Consider the following 23,856-nt stretch of genomic DNA (forward strand, 5'->3'; position numbering starts at 1 on the left):
TTTTGTTAATATAACCAATTTTAAAATAGTAATTTGTTTAGTATTTGTTGTTTGGAAAATGTATTAATTTTGTTATTTAAAAAATCATTAAAAAGTTTTATTTGACAAGAGTCTTCAAAAAAATCATCAAAGACTCAGCCCAGCAGTGGTGGTACAGGCCTTTAATCCCAGAACTCAGAAGCAGAGGCAGGTGGATCTCTGTGAGTTCGAGGCCATCCTGATCAACATAATGAGTTCCAGGACACCCATATACTATAGCTATATAGTGAAACTATGTCTTTATTTTTTTTTTAAAAAAAGCAAGTTTTGTTTGTATTGTTATACTATGTGTATGGATGTTTTTATTGTACTATTTTAGGGTTTTTGCTTTTTTTTTTAATTCAGTGGTGTGATTTGCTGTCTATTTATTTTCATTTATTTCTGAAGAGCCTTTTGACATTTCTTGTAAAAATAATTGAGGGCCCCTTCATCTTTCTAGAGTCTTAGTCACAAATCACATATTGTCACTTTGTTTAAAGAAGTATCCTTTATGAACTGTAAACTGAAGGTACTTCTGCACGCATCTGTGTTGACAGATTCCTCCTCAAACATGATTAAGGTTAATTTCAAAAAAGCTTCTTTATTTATTGTGTAAAGAAGAAGATATAGATAGAGTGAGGGGTTTTTCTAGCGACCCTTTGAATCTTTTTGTTGAACACAGTTTGAAGTCCATGTATTCAAAGTGGTGCTTTATATTATGTTTTGGTGGGAATTTCTTCTAGTTAGAATATTTGTCATAGCTAACAGCTGAGTGTCAGGGGTGTAGTGTCACAGACAGACAATAGTGCTCCCCCCAAGAGTCTCTACTCTTTCTGATTTTGTAGTAGAAAACAGTGCTTGGAAACACAGTTTTTAAAATATGTTTAATAGAATTCTCAATAACTTTTTTAATCAAATGAGTTAGAAAAACAGACTATTTATATTCAAAGTGAAATTTTATTTAAATATTACCAAAATACATTTTAATTTTCAAATCATTATTTGTGTAGACTTAAGACTTAATAGGTCAACTAAACTTAGCATTTTGAAGTATCATGTAGATTGTAGATGTAAAATAGTTTATCTCTTAGCAAGAAGGAAGTATTAGTTTCTGAAATATTAAAATCACTGTCACTCCTGCTTGTTCTAAAAACAGGTAAATCAAAACTGTTGCTCAGTGTTTCTTTTCATTAGCACTGGAAGGAATACCAATGTTTCATATATTATTTTGGTTTTGTTTTGTATTTTAAAGGTCATCGTCTGTACTTGTTACATGTGACTGTGTTCCAAACTATGCAAGATATTAAGTTTTATACTTATTATGTGATAATGTAAGTTATTAAAATGTAGTTCTAATTTGTACAATTCCACAGGGGCTTTTAGGTGGAACTGCATTGAGTTCAGGGCTGTGTTCCTTGAACTTGATGCAGATTCCCTACTGTGAAATCACAGCAAACTGTGGTTTGCACATGAGCTTGAAGCATTTGGTCAGTTATTTAGACGTTATCGTCACACCACAGAATAAATACCAACCGTGTCTATGTGATTGTTCTACAGGAGAACGGGCTCCTCTGGCTAGCTCTGGCTAGAACTACAGTTGAGGTTGTTACTATGAAATTAACATTCACTTCATCGTTTGGAACAGAAATAAATATTAGGATAAGAATAATTAAACATTAATAAATATTCAGGTTTATACACTGCATAATTTTCTATTTGTACTAAGAAAAAATAAAGGAGATGTATAAATAATATAAAATTTTAACTGCTTAAATAATAGGTACTTAGACACCTGTCAGTAATATTCTGGGAACATATAGTTATGTTTTAAATAACTTTAACCCATAATTTTGAATTTTCAAATGTTATCCACAGTTTTACAGAGTATATTTTCAGTTAGGAATATATTTTACATTTGTCCCAAACAGGTGTAGAGTATATATATGATATATTTTAAAACCAGACATTTTTTAAAGAACAAGTTATTGTATTTAATCAGGATGTGAAGACTTTGGGTATTTTATCTGCAAAGTCACAGAGAGATGACTTTGATCTGTATTACTGTGTAGACAGTTATTTTTATATTTCATGTCAAAATGGCCAGTATTTTAATTACCTCACTTAGGGAGGCTTTAGCATATTATAGCCAACTTTTGTCATTCAAAAGCTAATTTGTTTTCAATAGAATAGTGTATGCAGTTCTAAGTTAGATATCTTGTAAATAAATGTTAAGGAGTTTTTGATTGTTAATTGATTGAGTCTAGATAGTTTTCAGTGAATCAAAGGAAATAAAATCATACTTGACTATCCTAGTCTTTGAGGTTCTTACTTTATGTATCAACTAATTTTTGCATATTTTTGGGAATGTTGCATTATTTTCTGTATGTATTATTAGTTCAAATTTTTTGATATGCTTTCATAAAAAGCCACTGATGCTACAAACCTGGTTATAATACTGAATTAGCAAACATTTATCACTTTGTTGATTTCTGGATAAAAATCGCCATGTGTCTTGTTGATGTGTAGTTGTATGTATTTATGTGTGTATCAGCTTTCAAATGTATTTTGGGAATGCAATCTGGAATCCCAACTGTCATATGTAGTGACTTAATCAAGTGTAAATTGCTTAACAAGTTTAAGGTTTTTGTTTTGTTTTGTTTTGACTGCTAATTGAGTATCATTACACCTACCTCACAGGGTTGTTGTGGGGAAAATAATAAACATACTTGAAAGAGTGCTTAGCATCTGCTACATGTGTGGTGTCTAAAAACTGTGTGAACTCAAACCTATCGTCTCCCTGCCCACTGTGTGGGAGATGAAATCCAAGTGCCTGTCACAGTGTGTGATCTGATCCTCCTTAGGTCTTCAGACTGTGTGTGTGTGTGTGACTGATGTTGAAGTTTTAGTAGTGCTTTGAAAAACACAAAAACATTTTTTGTGTCTCTGTGTGTGAGTGTGTGTGTGTGTGTGTGTGTGTGTGTGTGTATGTGTGTGTAAGTTGTTTTAGACCTCTGTCCATTTTTGACCCAAACCACTGGGCCACTGTTCTCTGGGCAGCCAGCTCATACCTCAGTCATCATTGTGGGTTCTGTAGTAAGATGTCTCCTAGACCTTCTACCTGCCATCTCTGTTTGTATAGGTGACCCAATCTTCATGGACCTGTGCTTATTCCTAATTATTATTATCACATGTAATAAACTATCCTTATATGATTATTGTACCTTTATTATAAAGCACCTTTGATGTTTCATATTCATAAAGTGGATTCCTAGCTCCATATAACCGCATCTAGGTCTGGTTGTGTACTAAGTTAGTCCAATTTGCTTATCATTTTGCACTGTAATAAATCATTTAAAGAAATAGACTACCCAAGGGTTTAAATCACAGCAACCTTATTTGTTCCTGTCATTGTATTTGAGTTCCATTCTGAGGATTAAGTTTTTCTTTCTTGATAATCTAATGTTCATGAATTTTATCTCATTTCCTTTTTTCTTGTTTATTTGCTATTGCTTCTGGCATTCTCTCTTGGAAGTAAGAATGAACTTACATGTGGTAAAGGTAGGCTGGAAGTCTCCGTAAACCCTGGTCTTGTTTCTTCAGCCTTGTCACCCTTGATTTGGCCAACTCTCCCTTCATTGCTGTGTTTCTTGGTCTCCATCTTTCTCTGATTTTTATTCTGAAGTTGCCTTGTTTCATTGGCAATCCTCTGTGTAAGTTTTAAAGAAAATAAGTACTCTTTTTTGATAACTTTTGTTAACTTGCTCCTTTCACAATGTTATACCTGTGGTAATGAGCTACTCTTTTCACCCCGTGGCTCACCTATCTTCCTCCTACTCCCATCACCTCCTTCCTCCCTACATCCATGTCTTTGTTGTCTTCATGACTTACCAAGTTTGGAGTCTGTTCATTTCTAAGGCACTATCCCAGACTCAGGCTAATGTTCTTTGTTACCCCTCCCTCCCTCTTCCTGTCCCTCCCTCTTCCTTCCTCTCTCCTTTTTCCTCTTCTCTTTGCTCTTCTCCACCTTGTCTTTTTCTCCCTCCTTTGCCTGCTCCTAATGAATCATCACCTCCCTTCCATTGTCCTACTTTAGGATGTAAAACAAACTGAGTTTCCTTTCTATTTCTCAATGTATAAGCTCGTGTATTGGAATTTGTACTTATATTTGTGAATGATGGACTAAAGGCTGCTTGGACTGTTACCATATTGGAGCCCAGCCACCTCACTTGTAGTCATTGGAACATAATATTCTCATCTTTGAGCCATAGCTGAAACTGAAAATTCCTACCGAGTAGGACACTGAGTGTCCAGTTACAGCCACTCCTCAGACTGAGGCCATAGTAGGCCGTTGTGTTCTCTGAATGTTCTTTCTTTTCTGTCATTCCATGCCTTTTCATAAGCCTGTGTGTCCACTGGAATGCCCTTAACCCTTTACCCCTATGCTTCGGGTAGTCTTCAGTTGGTTTTGGCAGTTAAAATGAATTTTTCTCTCTGTCTTAGAACTACATTATTTTATTATCAGTAGTTAGTTTTTCCTCATGGCTAAATTGTATTTTTGACACATCCACTAAATTGCTTATTAGCAAATCCCTTACTGCTTGGGACTTTTATTTGTTTGATATATCAATTGCTGAAATACTGATTCACTTTGAAAAACTATGGTTGAAATAAATAAATTTTGTTACATAATTAATAAACCAGATCTTGTTTTCTTCCTTTAAAAACTGAGAGGCAAGAGCAACTTTATGCCTCCTGGAGTTTTAGCCATGGGGATTGTTCATCATCACTTTTGGCAAGATTATTTTAGGTTTTAGTTCATGTTCGTGTAGTTATTTTCTTCCCCTCTATGTTTACATCATTTTAAAAATATCCTAGCTCATGGTTTAACAGTGACGTTAGTGTGAGGGGATTATCAAGGTGTTCCAAGTAACTTTGGCTACAAGTAGAAGTAAACTATCACATACACTGTCATTGTTCATTTTCTATTAGTTGTTTTCCACCCCGCCCCCTTCGGTTTAAAACCCTTAATGGTTTCAGATTTTAACATGAGATATGGTCAAGGATGACAGTGTTTGTAGGTTACTGTTCAACTAGAGGGTTACTTATGAGATGATCGTCAAAGCAGGAATGAACTAGAGTTAGATTGTTTAGCAACAGTGCTACTGTAATCAGGTTTCATTTTATTGCTGCTTTGAGTAGCATCTAAAGTAAGTTGGCTTTGTTTCCAATGGAGTTCTAAGCTGCTATCCTCAGTTGAACATCACCAGTGGTGTTATTTAGGGTAGATTTCAGGCAAATATATATAAATTAGATAATCAAAAAGTGGAAGCAGCATGGAAGTAGAAATCATTAATAAAGATTCTCTATCTGCTTTATTTGTCGGAAAGTTTCAAAGGAGTGCAGAAAGTGCAATAAGCAAGAAAATGTTTTTTATTGTATTTTTAAAGTTTAAAAGAATATAAATCAGTATTCAATGAAGTATGCCTTGTCTTTTCTTATTTCTGTTTTGTTAGAAGTGTGCTTTTAGATTGTTTGTGCTCTCTTTCACCCCATCACTGCTGATATTATCAGGTAGCATCATCTCGTCGCATCTGTCTGCACTTGCTGTTTAGGTTCTGAGGGAAGGTACAGCAGGCGACAGCTCTGAGGCCCAGCTGCATCTCACCTAAGAGGATGAGCTACCTGGGAGTACTTCCCTAGATCCCCCTTCATATGCCTGTGAGCCTGGGGTGTCCTTTTCCCCATGGGATCAAACAGGCTATAAATATAGCAAGTTGATTCTCAGGTTTTAAGAAACACCTTATTTCTGCACCTATGAAAGTTGAAATAATTTAAGCATGCTCTTTATTTTGCCTTAGCAAAATGAATTATACTTTTTTCACTTTGCATGCAAATTTTATGTCAGGAAGAAAAGGGTCCTTTTTTTTATATTTTCCTGAGTATTTTGAGGAAAGCAGAAGCAGGAAAATTTAGAGGTATGCATGGCATATGCACCCACTAAATTATCAAATACAAAAGTAATCCCCTGCTGTATTTTGCAAGGTGTGAACATGGAATGTACTTCAGGTTCAAACATTTCAATTTTATTCTTTATAAGTGAATTGCTCTCAATTCTGGTCTCTTGCAGGATTTCTTTTTCTTAGGAGCCTCATTTTAATAGGTTAAATAAAATATAAAATAATAAGTAACACCAAATACCCAGTTTTTTTTTTTTTAGTCAGTCCTAGATACTTTCTTATCCAAACTACCTTACTCGTAGCACATATGCAGAAATTGGCACTTGATAGCTTTCTTTAAAGATATTCTCCTAAACTTTAACCCCAATTTTCTCCCTGTAAGGCCTTTCTTTAAATGTGTTTCAAAAATAAAATTACTCTTTTTATCTATTTGGAAAAAGAATTATTTTTCATAAATATTCTGTTTTCTGAGGCGTGCATCCATGGAGAACTGACTCTACCTCTCATCTCATGCTGCAAATGATTCTACCAGAGAGTAGAAGGAAAACTTCATGAGCCCCTTACCTATACATTTGGATTTTGGCTAGATTAAACTTATTTAGATCTTATGTGAGCTCATCTGTTTAATGGTCCTGTTATGGCCAACAAATAATGTTTCATTGCAAACATCTTCTCCTTCTGGCTCTTAGGATCTTTCTGCCCTTCTTGTGGATGATCTCCAGGCCTTATGGTAAGGGAGTTTAATATAGATGTTCAATTAAAGCAGGACACCCCACAGTTTCATAATACCAGTTCTGGGTCTCCATATTAATCCTCAAAAAGAAATTCATCTGGTGAAGGTTAAGAGATGTACTTATCTAGATAAGCATAAAGGTAAGAACTTAAAGTTCAGTTTACTACCTCGTTGATATAACAGAATTATTCTTTTTGGTTCTCTGGGCCTATAACATGGACAGAATAAGTTTTGGGTCCAGTTAAAGGTACCAAGTCTGAGTTTGATTTTGTAGATCATACTGTCAACCCAGTCAATAACTCTCAGAACGTTAGTGTTGTTATTGTACCAGCTACAAATTTTGAATCATTGTAGTTCACAGGATTCATAGTGTAAGACTGTTGAATATATTTCTCCTCTGTTCATGTGCATAGAACCTTCTAGCATTATGAAAGCTAGCCAGTCTGAATGAACCTTTCAGGTAGGTTCTACCTTGATTTCTCCACATTCTGACTCAGATATGGGTGTCTTCCTCATTGGATCTTACCATCAAATTTTGAAGGATATCGTATAATGTACCAGTGCACAAGTGCACATATGATTAGTAAATGGACTTAGAGAGCTTTTCAAAAAGAACACACAGTGTTGGAAGTAAAAAGTGTTAGAGGGATACTGAACAAATGGAGAGGAGGGAATTAGTAAATTTGACCAAAACACATGTTCATAAGTGAAATTAATCATTTACAATTTATATTATAATAGTATATAATATAATTGTAATTATATACAATATAATTGTATAATTGTATATAAAACACCTTTTATATTAGGTGTTTGTTTTGTTGATTGCTTGTCTTTATAATACACATACTGATTACTGTTTACAGTGTTTTTTTAATCTGAGTAACAGAGGGCATTATATATTTTAAATTTTTGTGTTTATTTATGATAGTTATTATAATGAATTCTTAAGAAAAAGTTTACTTGGTCATAGAAATATAATTTGCAATCAGTTTGCATTCTGAGCAGTATAGCAGTTTCTCATCAGTATTGCTGCTTCTGATGTTATCGGCTTATTTAAGCACTCAGCCCTTGCTCCCATGTTTTAGTGAAAAAGTGATATAGTTTAAAACTTTATATAGTTAAATTTATCATTCTCCTTTTACCTCTGTGCTTGAAATAATTTTGTATGATATGATCCATGTTTGAATATTCTATGCGTTAAATTTACTTGTATCTTAAAATATTTAGGGATAAAGATGCTTACTTTATTGTTTTCCGAGTGTAGTCTGGTTGTGCTAGCCTAATCATTGTCAAATCATCTTCTCTACGATAATCATACCAGACGTTATGTTGACCAGACTCGGCCACAGGATTTCTATTTGGGTCTATTGTTATAGTTTTACTTTATTTACTATTGCTTGATAGTCTTTATTGTAAAGCATTTTCTAGCTAATTATCCCATTTTATCATTATGTTAAAACTATGTTTTATTACATTTCTAAAAAAAATAGTCCCCTCTATTCTTCCTAAATAAGCCATTCCTGGTAGGATTATAGTGAAAATATCACTTATTAAACTTAATTTGTATGTCAGAATCCTTAATCCTACCGAAGATCTGAGATAACAACTGAGTTTGCCTCTCTGTCTCTGCACAAAGCTATCTTTTGTACAGAGTACATGCATTCCAATGATGGAAATTACATTATTACATAATATTATTCATAGTTGTTCTTTTAAATTATTTTAAATTTATATGTTCAACAGTTTTTTATGCTCATAACTTTCCCAATTTCTCCTAGTATAGTGTATTCACTGTAACAGTATCATTCAGTGTCTGAAAACAACACAAATTCATTCTCTTTGCATTTTGAGTGGCCATAAGTTCAAAATCAGTTTTACATCAGTATCATCCTGGCCTGCTGCTCTATGGAGGACCTTAATTCTGCCCTGCCCCTTTCCCTACCTCCTAGAGATTTATATCTTCTTGTTGATCTGCCCCCCTGGTACCATATTTTTGTTGGTTTGTGCTGATGTCTGTGTGAACCTCCCTCTGTGTATGTGCATGTGTGTGTACACGTGTACATGTCCATGCATGTGTGTATCCAAAGTGTGTGGTAGCATTAACAATAAGGTCTTACTTGGAATTTACCCGGGAGATGAATTTCTGGGAAGCAGCAAAGAGCAGTGCAATATCCTTTATTATTTTGGGAAGTCTCCTCGACTTCCATGACAAACCACTGGAAGGTTCCCATGTCTTGCACTTGGGTTTTTGTTAGTTAATCTGTCTCTTTGGGAACATTATAATTCTAAGTGTTGGAAAAATCTCCGAATGAGACTGTGTGTTAAGGGCTGTTTCCTCCCGTTTTATAATCCTCTCTAGATTTGGGATTAAAGGCATGCACCACTGTGATTAAAGGCAGGCACCACCTAGTTTCTATGGCAACTTGTGTGTCTTGTGTGATTAAAGGTGCATGTCATAGTGTCTACTGGCATTAAAGGTATGTGCTATCATTACCTGGTCTGTAAGGCTGACCAGTGGGGCTGTTTTACCCTCAAATCTTCGGGCAAGCTTTATTTATTAAAACACAATTGAAATGCCACTACAGGCCTCACTCTCACAGGTATGCACTTTCTCCAGCCTCACAAATGCTAGAATTCAAGGCATACACCACCTCACCACCCTGTTTTATTTCTTTTTCATTTATTTATTTTTATTTTATGTGCATTGGTGTTTTGTCTGCATCTATGTCTGGGTGAGCGAGTTATAATCCCTGGAATTGGAGTTACACACAGTTGTGAGCTACCATGTGGGTGCTGGGAATTGAACCTGGGTCCTCTGGAAGAACAGTCAGTGTTCTTAACCACTTAGCGATCTCTCCAGCCCCTACTTGGGATCTTTTAAAGCAAGTCTGGCTTACATTTTGCTTCAGACTTCAGAACTATGTGTCTGCTTAAGTGGGGGATTATTTAGGTTGTTTAGATTGGATAACTGACATATTAGAAACCCAGGCTTCTTTTTTGAGAATATTACATGAGAGGCAGAACCTGTAAATGGAGATTGCACTTTCATTTTCCTGGCCAAACAGACCTGAATTAATTATAACACTGTTTGACCAATGGCTGAGGCATATTCCTAGCTAGCTCTTATATCTTAAATTAACCTATCCTTACTAATCTGTGTTTTGCCTGTCACCACGAGGCTGTGGTCTTCTGGTAAGTTTCTCAGTATCCTTTTCCTTTGGCAGCTACATGGCATCTCTTTGACTCTGCCAACTCTCTATGTCTCTCTGCAGATTTCCTACCTGGCTTTATTCTGCCCTTCCATAGATCAAATCAGCTTCTTTACTAACCAATGGTAATAAAACATATTTACAGCTTACAAAGGGGAATTCACATCACGAGCCCCTGTCACCTTTCTTGTTTTCATGTGTGAGTCTGCTTCAAAGCATATGAGCCCCTCTTGTCTGAGAATCTTGTCGGACATGATCTGTCCAGTGAATGATTCCAGTGTCTAGCACTCTTGGGTCATTATCTAATGGATATATTAGAGAATCTACATTTATAACTGAGCGTCTGAGAGTCCTTGAAAAGTATGGTGTGAAGGAACTTTGTCAGTGGGCATGCTAGTAGACACCTAGTAGGCATCTCAGAAAAAATGGGTCATAGCCGTTAATACTATTAGTATTCTCGAGGTGAGGGAAAGGGGCTGGATTCTCTGCAACGAGGCTATTTGCAGAGGTTTCCAAGGTAGGTGGCTCCTGACTGCAATTTCACCACATATGTTGCTTTCAGATAAAATTTTGCCAGTTACTAAAACCTGTAAGAGTCATTGTTGTCCATGAGCAAGTGGATACGTGTGTGTTCTAGTATTTGGATGTAGTGTCCGTTCAATAATGTTATTTTTCCCTATTGAGATTTTTTTTTGACAAATTACCTAAACCTACATTAAGAGTTATTCAAAAAAATCTTAAGAATGTCTAAAATTAAGTCTCAACTAGGTAAAGCTGACTCCTCAGGAATGAATTGCCTGGGAAACAAATCCCTATATATTTTATTGGTATCATAATTCAGACTTGAAGGAACATGGTGTCTACAATATACAGAATTCAACAAAAACATACTAGATATGAAAAGAATGACTTAAAATATTGGATATTACAAGTAAAAACTAAAACTCAGGTATTGTATATGTGCCAGAATAAGCACATACTGATGCCAGAGACAAAGCAAGTTGTTTCAAAATTTTAATAATAATATTAATAAATATTTTTATATTATTATAAATAATATTATTTAATATTATTATATTAAATAAATAATTTAATAAATAATAAATTTCAACCAAGAAATGCAAACTATGAAATGAATAGATGTGGATATTTGAAATCAAAATCAGTGCGATCTAAATAAACCTTCTAATACTTCCTTAATAAGTAGCCAATTAGACATTAATAAGATAAGCTAGTAAAACCTGGTCCTAATGGAGCCAGATCATTCATTAAAGTGTTGTGAGTTGTGGCAAGGCACCAAGTCATCTAATTTACATCTGGTAGGAGAGGCTAGAGGACCAGCAAAAGTAATTTGAGCAGTGGAAATGGAGTGGAAAATCTGAGCCTCATCTCTGCGTGGGTGATTGACTGGGAAGGTTCATGTGAGACTATGAAATAGTGGATATACTTGGATAGATCTCGTCATTGTGTGTGCTGTAAATCTCCTTGAACCGCAAAGCCCAAGGGTATGCTTATGCTTGAATAATCTCAGTAACAGAGAGAAAATAAAACTAAACAGTTGCAATGCTTTTCCATGGTAAAGACATATTTGGTCTAATTGTATAATTCCCTTATTATAAAAAACAAGCCAAAATGAGATGAGTTTTTTGTTGTTGTTGCTTTTGCTTTGTTTACTAACTTCTTTTAAAAACATGAAGTACTAATGCAGGTTACTAAGCAACAATAGGTTTGGTATTGTAAGAGTGACTTAATACTCAGGAAAGCAACGGATCCAGATTTCTTATCCTTTTGGAATTTCACAAATTATGAATGACAAAAATCTGTTAGTCATTCCCAAACTCCATCCAATATGCAGAGCTAAAATCATGTACTTCATATTAAATTTGTGTCTGCTAAAATAATGTACTTCATATTAAATTTTGTGTCAAATATGAACTATGTTTACTTAGCATATTTATTGTTATATATTCAGTTACAATTGTCAGGCAGTTTAACGGCACTTTTATTAGCATTTTAGGTATTAACACAGCAATTTAGAGAGCTAACTAGATGGGGTGGGAAGGTACTAGTAACTGAACTCAAAGCCAGGTACATGTTAGGCAAACTCACCTGCCTCTGAACTGCATGCCAGCCTGCTGTGTTTCAGCTTGAGATAGTCTCTCTCATTTGCTGAGACCTGATTCAACTTATGATTTTGCTCTCATGACCTCTTGTATAACTGGGATCACAGGTCTGTACCACTATACCAAGAGAAATCAGTTTTTAAAACTGAGTCTGTGCTCTAAACCCAAAATTTATTACATAATAGTTCAAATATATAACATAATATAAATAAAAACCATCAAATAAAATGCATTTCATCATAAAATTGCAAGTTGTTTAATTTTGGAATCTCAAGTACAGTAGTTTGTAGTATCATCCATTGTATAACACTTTGAAAGTAGAACCCTGGAGCCCTTCAAGACAACTAGAGTAAAAATGTTATAAATACTATAAAGTTTTTTCCTGGTTTAAACAGTAGAGAAGAGAAATGCTAGAGAATCAATATTAGAGACATTTAAAAGACAGAAATGCCAAAAGATCGCTAAAAAATGTAATTACTTCTCCAAGAAGAGCTTCGGACCAGTTGAATATTAGAGATGGCACAGTGACTACCATACACACACTTGCACACACATACATATACAAACATACACATGTGTACACACACAAATGCATACACAATGTACACACACATACACACACGCATTATAAACTCATAACACTGAGTTTCATAGAGAAGAGAGGCCTTCTGTGTGTTCACAAGTGGGAATGTGCTTTGATGAAAGAGTGTGACTCTCTCTCATAAGTTCTCTGGAACAACATGTTCAACAGGTTACTGTTAAAATAATTGCGTTGTGTTTGTATTATAAAACAAAAACTATCAAACTGTCAGTTTTGTAATAATAATGTAATAATGAAGTTTTTCTTCATTGTAAATGTCAAATGTCACAGAGAATTTGAGTCCTAAAAGGTAGTAAATAACCAAAAATCATCTTGATTTCTATGTAGGAAATACAGGAAAGTTAAGAAAGTAATTGACTATGTAAATGTACTCATACAGGAGTGCCTGATTCTGAGATTTCCAACATAAAACAATTCGACTGGAAATAAAAGTACAGTAACTGTAAATCAGACAGATATTTTTATTATTCCATAGCATCAGACATGTGGTTCAGCAAGAGTTAAAGTTTTCAACAAAATTAAACTTGTCTTTGTCCTAAAAGTTTGAGTGTTACTTGGAAATCTTGCTTATACTATCCTATGTAAAATATCTTTCAAAATATATATGAAAAAGAATTTTTAAAATGATTATTGCACTGTAAATTCAAACATACGTTAGTTAGTCTTATAGTCAATTGGACTTTCAGTGGTGATATTTCTGATAGCAAATCATGAATATAGGACCCAGGTTGTATCCTTCTGCATTGATCTATTTCCTCGTTTCATATTTTTAAAGTAAGATCTCTATATCCCGGGCTTTACCTTTAATGCAAAGATTATTTATGTGTCACTGCGCCTTGGCACACTTTTTTCCCCATGGATTGAAAATACATTGGAAAACTTACTATACATCCTGTAACAATCTTTGCTCAAGTCCTGATGATAGCATGCAGACTACTGTTTACTTGTGACTGCTTTGGTAAGTTGTTTGAGAATTTTCTGTATACATTTTTGTCAATTGATAGGTGCAAAGTATTTGATATTACCTTATTATTGAGTCAAATTAAGTATCCATTAGTCCTATTATTTATAAATATCAGTTTGAAAACATTTGGAATGTAAGCTATTAAATTCTCTCCCTGATGAGTTTTTAAAGGTCCACCTGAGTTACTAAGAAAACTCTTGTGACTCCACCAACAAATACTTATAAAGATATGGCTTATAGACCTTTCATGAGTCATCAGTCAGATTGTCCAAAAACATTTGATCCTGTTGGTACAAGATTCATAAATAGATTTACGTTTTTCATACTCTCGCTAATTAAAGTAAAGGGTTTCTTTGGTTTGTTTGTTGCAGCAGAGTTTCTTTGTACTGCCTTGACTCTGAAAACTAACTGTGTAGACCAGACTGGCATCAAACTTACAGAAATCTGCCTGTTTCTGCCGCCCGAGTGCTGGGATTAAAGGCCAGCAATGCCCGACTGTTTCTTGGTAATTTTTAAAGACTCTTGTTTATACATTCAAATATGTTTTTAACTGTGAACTAAACCTTGTACTAGAGCTCACCCCCTGTTGTTTGCCCAGCATACAAGTTAAACTGGATTGTTAAGAAATGTGGGGGCTTTTGGGGGGTGGTGATGAGGCAATGAGATTTCTCAGTGGATAGAGGAACTTACTGCTAGTCCTAACAATCAGAATTTGATCTCCAGAACCTATAAGGTGAAAGGAGAGAACTAGCTTTCACAATTTGCCCTCCAACCTCCACATACATCGTGGCACGAATGCATACCCCCTCACACACACAAATGAATTTAATTTTAAAAATCTATGTGTAGTACATAAATAAGCATATACCACAAGCAATGTGAATATTGGCTTGAAGTGAGAGCTGCTAGAAGGTGCAGGTGCTGCCTGTCTGACTAATGCTGCTTTATGACTGCAGCTGAGCCGTTGTGGCAGAAACTGGATATGGTGCTGCCATCACTACGTCATCTCCTGACTCACTACGAGTCTCAGCAACACCATAATAATCTGGCAGTGTTCAATATACCATGGCATGGCACTTGTTTGATATCACCAGTACATATGAGGCATATCAAAACAAGAAAAGTATAAAATTGTGAGTGAGCAGTCTTTCGGTTGGTTCTAAGATGGCATAGAGTGCAGGGGATTTATTCTAGAACAGTGACACAGCACTGTCTTACTCTGGTAGCAGGACAATGGCAGAGCATCATCTCACTCTGTGGTAGCACGGTGGCTTTGCAGAAGGTGCCAGCATCATCAGGTTATGTCCACTCACAGCACTTCAAATCCATAAGAAAGAATGGCCCGAAAAATGTGGGGGGACTGTCTGCATCAGGATCTGAGGGGTTACTAAACAAGGAAACCTGACCCTCAGAGCAGGTAAATTAAACCTGTACAGAGGAAATAGTATAAGGTAGTAATGCCAAGTTGTTTATTCAAAGAATTAGTGTGACAGATGAATTAAATCACCTATCAATGATCTTTTCACTACAGGTGAAAAAAAACTTTGAAAAATCTAAAGAAAGCTTTGAAAACTATGAATCTCAGACTGCTGAAAGTCTAATATATTGAGTTACCGCATGCTCTATGAGCATAAGGACCTGAGTTCAAGTCCTGGGCTCCCATTTAAATAGTTAGATATGGCTGCATGTGTAAACCCCAGAATTTTGTGATGGAGACAGACATATTCTAATGGCTCTGTGACCAACCAGCATAGAGAATTGGAGGCCCTTCTGGTCCAGTGAACATGTCATCAAAGGAATACAGAAGAGAGTGACGGAGAAGACACTGAAAGTTCTGCCATGGTCATCACGTGTTCCAGCATGGACACACTCACACACTGTAGAAGACACACTAACACACAAACATCGTTTGGAGCAAACTAATTTGTAATATTGATGGTAGAAATTTACAAAGCTTGTTAAGATGTAAATATTTACTGAGGTTGCAGGAGATGAAAGCAAGGAAAGAGATATCTTGATTGAGGGAGCCATTATAGGGTTAGCAGAAACATGGCTCTAGAGAAATTCCCAGGAATCCACAAGGATGACCCCAGCTAAGACCCTAAGTAATAGAGGAGAGGGGACCAGATCTTAACTTTTCCTGTAGTCAGACTGATGAATGTATTAAATATCACCATAAAACCTTCATCCAGCAACTGATGGAAACCGAGACATGGACCCACATCAGAGCACAGGACTGAGCTCCTAATGTCCAGTTTAGTAGTAGGAATGAAAATATGAGCAAAGAGATCAAGACCATGATGGGTTCATCCACTGAAACTGTCTACCTGAGCTAATGGGAACTCTCAAACTCAGCTGGACTGCGAAGGAACAAGCATAGAACCAAACTCGTCCCCCTGAATGTGGTTGACAGTTGGATGGCTGGGGCAGACTGCATGGTCACTGGCAGTAGGACCAGGATTTATCCCTACAGTTTGTACTGGATTTTTGGGATCCTATTCTTTTTGGATGTATCCCTTGCTCAGCCTAGATATATTAGGGAGGGCCTTCAACCTAACACAAAGCAATGTACCTTACCCTCTCTGAGGATTGGATGGTTGTGGGGCAGGAGGGTTTGTGGAGGGAATGGGAGGAGGGGAGGGAGTGGAAAACCTGGATTGGTATTTTTTAAAAATCTAATAAAAATAAAAATACCTAGACAAAAAGATTTAAATATTTAAAATCAGTGATCATTTATTGTAATACTGAACAACAGTACTGAGTATGCATTCTGGCCTATCATTGTCACAAAGAAATGATATAGATTGAAAATGTCATTGACTTTAATAAGCTTGACCATATAAAGTCATGTCAGAAAATATGAACAGGATGATTTTCTGTACTGTATAACAGGTAAACAACTTAGTCTTAATTCTTTATTAGTCATTGTTGTTTGCCTCTAATCATGATGGAATATAGTCTAAACATGAATAGTGAGGGTGACTCAGCCGTGTGGCTCATTTCAAATGTCTAAGCACATGTATTTTTCTCTAGAGCCAAGAAAGTTTACAGTGACTTCCATGTACTCCAGATTACCAGGCAAAACGGCATTTAACTCAGACCACTAGAAGCTGAGAAAAGGCATTTCAACAACTCAGATCTTGAGTAAGAAATGTATGTTTCCAGTGTGGTGTGGGTGTGGACAAGGCACCCACGCCAGTGGTGCAGCAGGCACAGTTTAAGCAGAATCTCTCAGGCCTCAGTCAGCTTTGAAGAGATTTTTCATGTGTTAAAGCCCAGTTGCCCAGTTGAAGTGGGCTCTACATAACCTTCAGTCGTCAGTGTTCAGTCTGTAATGGTCCTTCATTCAAGGTTCAGTTACATTATCTTTCCTGACACATTAGCAGAGATACTAACTTTATTCAAACAGCCTTATGCCACAACACTTACCTATGACAAGTTCAGACTCCTCGTACCTTTGCCACATATTCCGAGTATATGCTGTTACCCTCGAATGCCATCTTTTGCAAGTCTGTAATATCTTCAGTGGTATCTCACTTGTGGAAACACATCCCCTAATGATCAAATTTCTCAGAAGAGCCTTAAGAACCACTAATAAAAAATGTATTCAACATAAAAAAATTGTGGAAAGGAGAATAAAAGTTAATTATTAGGCTTGTAAAGTTTGACCTGTTTATTTTTTCCTAGTAAGGGACTTTCTGCTTTTGCTTTTCTCTAGAATTAATGATTCAGACAGAAAATTACTGTTTCTATTTCCTTTGCTTCTGTTTTTATTTTAACCTGCATGATTACTATCAACTGTTGCTGAGAGTAAAAGATGTCTGGAGGATTTTTTCTCCATTGTGTTTTAACCACTTCATCCACAGTATATAGTCTCTATTTCAATCTGTAGAACCGTAGGACCCATTGAGGACCTAGGTAATTTTACACTTTATGCCTTAGCTTATATTTACATTCTCTGGTATGCCTAATATGTGCTATATTCTGTGCCGTAAACTCGAAATGCTTTGCTTGTCTTTTTTAAGCAAGTGTATCTAACTTTATTTTTATGCAAATAATGAACTCCTGTTTTTGATACTTTGCAGCAGACATAATTGCTAAATCTTATCTCTGGTGGTTTGTATTGTAGTTGGCGATGGTGGTAGTGAGTAATGAATAAATTCTGTAATTCTAGGGACCCAGGGCACTGCTCAGTTGAAAAGAGTGCTTGCTGCATGAGCACAGAAACTTGGGCTTGAATGTCCTACACCTGTGTCAAAGTCAGACATGACACATGTCTATAGCCCCAGCATTGTGGAGGGATAGAAACAGAAGAGTCTTGAACTTGTGGGCTGACCGCTGGCTCCACCTTCAGCAAAAGACTCTGCCTTAGCGAAAGGGGAGCGTGGTTCATCAGAACACACGATAACCCCCTCCTCCTGCTTCCACATGTTTTCATGAACAGGCTCTGCATACAACACATGTACCTACACCACATACACATGCACATGCAAACATATTAATGTATATTATGACTCTGTGCTTGCATAATAACAGTTGTAATTATTCTGTGATGTAGGATTTCCCTCTGTATGCCGTGAATATGTTTTATTGCCATGGGTTAATAAAGAAGCTGTTTTGTCATGTGGCAGGGCAGAATAGAGATAGGCAGAGAAAGTAAAATGAATACAAGAAGAAAGAAGGCAAAATCAGACAGACACCACGTAGCTGCTGAATGAGGATACCTGAACCTTCACGTAAGCCACAGCCTTGTGTTGATATACAAAATTAAAGGAATGGGTTAATTTAAGATTTAATAGCTAGCTAGAAATACACCTAAGCCATTGGCTAAGCAGTGTTGTAATTAATATAGTTTCCCTGTAGTTATTCAGGTCTGGATGGCTGGAAATGAAAGAACAGTCTCTGATTACATATCTCAGTCTAGAGCATGAGACTCTTAATCTTAGGATTTGTGGTTAAACCCCCAATGTGTAGTATCACCAGAGAGTTCTGCAATAGCCTAGAATGGAGCATAACAAAGGTGTATTTATTTGGGGATAAGATCACAGTATGGGTAGCAATCCTAGGTCCTCTGTGTGCACTAGAAACTAGAACTGAATCCATCAGCAAAGAGGACCATGCACACATTATATCTGCACTTACAGTAAATGAGATCATGCCCAAAGTGGGCTGGTATTGAGTGAAGGAGTTTCCACAACAACTCTGTGGAAGATTTAATACCTAATGGCATGTATCTTCATCTTGTTCCTTTTAAAATTCTAAAAGTATATGCAATTTCCACATGAATTTTAAAATCACTAATTAATTTGAAAAGCAATCTCAATTTTAGAAATTTCTGGGCTCAATGTGTTGCAAATTAATGTTTTCCTCAGACTTTTCATAAGTATTAACAGTGAAAGTCTATACTTCTCTTGTAAATAGTTTGTCCTCTAGAACCTTCTTTGGAAGAAGAGAACCCTAAAAATTGACCTCTGATCTTCATACATGTGATACTCATGATCCCACACTAATGCCTTACCCTCTTTTCCTCTTTTCCCTTCTCTCTCTCTCCTTCCCTTGTCCCTTCTACTTCATGTACACACACACATACACACACACAAGTAAGTAAAACAAAATATTTCAAAGCTACAGCAATGGATTTAGTACAGACCCAACATGACTGAAGTCCTGCATAATTCTGACTCAAAAGAAATTTCTGAAGTTTAAGATCAAAGAGGGGTGTATCATATGAAAGCAGAGGATGCAAGTCAGGGCCTTACAACATACCTTTAATATGCTATTTCTTATTTAGAGTATTCTTGAAAATTTAGGATGTATGTTTAGTGAAGCCGTGTGTGTGTACATATGTATGTATGTATATAGATATTTATATTTGTACTTGTAAAACCAATAATATTAACTCTTTATGAAAACTGTAAAGAAAATGTACCTGATAAGATTTTGAAAATGTTTACATGATTGTTTCCTTAATAATGAATTAACTTTATTAAAAAGTAAACAAACAGTTACACATAGTGGCATAGATGTCCATAATTTTCACACTTGGGAGAGTTTTTCTCTTCAAGACCATTCTTGTTCTGAGTAATGAGATCCTGTTTGAAGACAACCAGAGGTTGCAGTATGACTCAGGAATAGATCATTTGACTGGAAAGTATAATAAGTTCCCATTGATAGTTAGGATAAAAAATATGAAGATTTAAATAATGTGGGAGTCCCCTCCCCTCTGTGTGCTGTGAGTACCATTAATGAATAATGAAGCTGCCTTGGCATTTTGATAGGGCAGAATTTAGGTAGGTGGGGAGGTCTAAACTGAATGCTGGGAGAAAGAAGGGTGGAGTCAGAGAGAGGCCATGATCCACCACCAGAGATAGACACACTGAAACTTGGCTGGTAGGCCACAACCTTATGGTGATACACAGATTAATAGAAATGGGTTAAATTAAGATGTAAGAGTTAGCCAATAAGAAGCTAGAGCTAATGGACCAAGCAGTTTTTAATTAATACAGTTTCTGTGTTATCTTGGGTCAAAGCTAGCCAGGTGGCCGGAAACAAACAAGCAGCAGCAATAAATTGGCGCCCACCATTTAAACGATATAGATACAGATTTACTTTTGAAGATAAGGCAAACATACAATTTACAATTGATAATTAAGTAATCATATTTTACATTACGGTTCCTAACCATGTTTACTTTTAATTAAAATAATGCAATTTTTTAGCAAATCTTACTTTTGCTTACTTTTTACAGGTTTGCAGCTAAACCTGTAAAAAAAAAGAAAATTAAAATAAACCAAGCTTGTTTTATGTTTCAAGGTTGTTCTAGTTTATAACATGATTATTTCTGAAGCAGCCTTGAGTTGATTCCAAGTTCTTTGTGTAGAAAAAGACAAAGGCTACACCCCTCACCTGTTGCCTGCACAGCATCCTATGGTCTGTTGAACAGAAGGAAAGATCTGATCCATGTTCTAATTATAAATGTCTGATATTTCAGTCTAGTATTTGCACTCATAGTTAGTGTATGAAGATGTTAATGCCTAATGAGGAATTTGTTCTGCTCATTCTTGAGTTTAGCATTAACAGTAAACATGTAATTGCTATTTCTTCATTAATGTTAGCTATCTATGATGAAGTGTACTTGAAATTTTTGTTCATATTGTCAAAATATGGGATGCTATGAAGGACACCTGTATGTATTGTTGCCTATATTTAAACTTTTAAATTTTACCAATGAAAATTCAGTGCAATTTAATTAGTTATATTTTTAATGTCTTTCGTGAATTTCAAATTTAATTTTTTTTCTTTTCTTCGGACTATAAGTACGTGATTGACCCTAGTATTGACCTAGAAATAATCTTTCAAATTTTCTTTTTTTAATTTTGTTACCATAAGAAAAGATTTTCTAGCTTCATAGATTTTTTTATTGTTTAAACAAGTAATGTCTACTTATGCATGCTTCCAAATTGTTTATAAAAATCACATTTTTAGTTGTACTTTATTAGATTTTAAAATTAAATTCAGTTGTTTTATCAGTCTTCTACATCCTACTTCCATTTTTGTAATCTGTAGATTTCAATACTAACACATAATTTTTAATACTAGTACTTCTAGAAGTCATTTATTTTTTCTAATAAATTGTGTAAGTAAAAATTTTAAATTTAAATAATTTGAGTAAACTTAATACAAATAGTTGGAACCTATTGCATTTTAAATCTACAATAAATACCCATCCTACTAAATACGAAATTATTTTTTAAGAGCATAATGTAAAATTCCTTTGTGTGTGTTGCTAACATATGGAAGGTGAAGTGCAGCTAAACATCATGACACGTTTCACATGTATCTTGTGATTTTGTAGATAGAAAGTTTGGAGCTCCATGCTTTGTTGTCACAGACTGTGTGCATACTCTGCATCCATAGGCATTTCAAGTGAAGATTTGAAACATCTAGACATTGGACAATGAACCATTCCCCAAATAATCCTGGCAAAATCTCAGAACCTGAAAAGTGTTGAAGACAACTATTCCTCTTGTGGCAGTATGTTTTTCCTTAAATCTTGTACTTACAAATAAGAAAGAAAGTAAATCAGATGACAAAAATAATTGAGGTAACAGTTAATTAAGGAATAGTGGTTCTGGTGCTGAACAGAAGCAAAACACATTTTACTGGTAAAACTGTCAAAACTTTGTGTTGACTCCTAGCTGTAAGCTCCTCCTTGTTTCTCCAGTCTCCTCCTCCCAGTCTCGCTGCTGCCGCTGCACCTCGTACACAGCTGCACTTGCTCAGTTTCCCTATTCTGGTGTTTGCTCTATTCCTTGTCTATTACTCTGCTCTTTCATACATTTTATTCTGTCTGCCTACACTTCTTATAAAAATGTTTCTTAGTATCCCAGGCTCACTGGTCTTTTCAACTCCAGGATAATGAATGCCTTGTATGTAAATTCTTTCTTGAGGTATTTGACCCTTTGTCAAATTTAGAGTAGACAGATCGCACTGAGAGGATTTGCTCTTATACTCAAGTCTCTGAACATGTTCAGTTTCGTTCTCCAATTTCCCTTCCTTTTTCCTTAGTACTTTATTTTGTTTGTCTTGTTCTGAAAGGTTTGCACTTTTATTCCCATTTATAGTTTAAATTCTATTTTATGTTGTATATTAATATTTATATTACATATTTTATAGAAGGATATTTACATATTTTTAAATCTTTTAAATTAATTAATTTTAAGTGTAAGCATATTCTTTAAAAATCATTGATTCATTTATTAAATTCTTTAAGATCTTTTTTGTGAAATATAGATAGATGATTCAAGCAGCAGTCTTTTGTTGCATGTAATGTTCATCATCCCTGACATGGTCTCTGATTACATGGAACTTGTACATGTGTTTTTGCAGGTTTTATGTATGGTAAGTCCAGTGGTGTGAAGTGTACATAAGTATGCCATGATGTCTTTGATGTGTGGGTGTATGAGTTTAGAAGTTGTGTGTTAATATTTTTCTGGATGGATGCACATACTTGTCAACCATGTACAGGACAGCATTGTCCTGTGACTGGTGCAGATATGTAGATAATTCTGATTTTACCCCAAGTCACTTTTCTATTTCTTCATAACACTACAGAAGTTGAGGTCATATTCTGAATTTTCAAGGAGAAACAAATTCATTTTTAGAATCTTAAGAATATTATATATACTGTGTGCTTGAAAACATTTCATTTTAAAGTCAATAAATTTTAATATTAACTTAGAAATGCTAATATAATGTGAAATGCTGGTGAGATAAGAAGGAATGACAGGGTAATGAACTTAATAAGAACAGTGATGATATATAGATTAGATAGACAGATACCTTTATCTATCTAAAGATGATAATACCATAATGAGTCCATAACTTTGTATACTGGCTTTAAAAATTAGTAAGAACAAGACAACAAACAAACAAATAAGGAGCCAAAGTGAAAGATTCAGCAACTTTAATGAGAGCACCTAAGCAGTGACCTTGGCTCCTGTATTTGCTGTCAGTCAAATCACAGGTGTTCTCTGGCTAACCATGACACTGTGTCCCAGTATAGCCACCCTGAGTTGCAGCCAGCTTCACAATGCACTGGGGAGTGTCAGTGGTTTAACCTTGTGTGGGGGACGTGGAGCTTTTAGCTGCCTGCAGGAACTTTTTGCAGGAGTCATGAAATGGTATCATACAATGCATATATCTACCCTGAGAAGGGTAGACTTTCTAAGTCTAGTTTACGCTCACTATAGTGTGACTTTGCATCATTGTGAAGGTGAAGAAAAACTAATTTAGGCCCTTCTAAGTGGTAGACCATCTGTACACAGTCACGAGGAATAGAAAATTTTGAAGAATATGTTTATTACGAAAGCACCTTTTCTCTTCTGTTTGATGAAGCCATTATTGTGTTTAAGGAACAAGGTTTATTTACAGAAGAATTTGTTTGTTTCCATAGCTGGTGTTTGGTTTTATATCTTCCAGAATGTACCGTCTGGTTTATTTCAAGTATGAGACTGAATCACTCTAAGATAGGAAGCATTCGTGTTGGGATCGTCTAGTGTGGAGGCTAATATGATAAATGGTGGCTGTCAATGCGATGAAAAGCCCCAGGAAACATGCTCTTGCTCATTCTAGTGCACGGTTCTTTATGTCTGATTGGACAAAGCAAGAAGCAATAACTTCAGTATAAATGAATGTTAATTCTTAAAATTCAGAAAATTAACAGACCTTAATTAACCAATCTCTTCA

The 23,856-nt window shown here is 35.5% G+C and overlaps 1 protein-coding gene across 5 annotated transcripts in view; it reads left to right on the forward strand.

The window, feature by feature from the left end:
* Positions 1–23,856, forward strand: part of Nova1 (NOVA alternative splicing regulator 1) — a 122,822-nt gene that overhangs the window by 58,323 nt on the left and 40,643 nt on the right. The gene's annotated exons all lie outside the window — the stretch shown is intronic.

The sequence above is a fragment of the Myodes glareolus genome, chromosome 11 (assembly GCF_982192425.1).
Source record: "Myodes glareolus chromosome 11, mMyoGla1.1, whole genome shotgun sequence".
NCBI lineage: Eukaryota > Metazoa > Chordata > Mammalia > Rodentia > Cricetidae > Myodes > Myodes glareolus.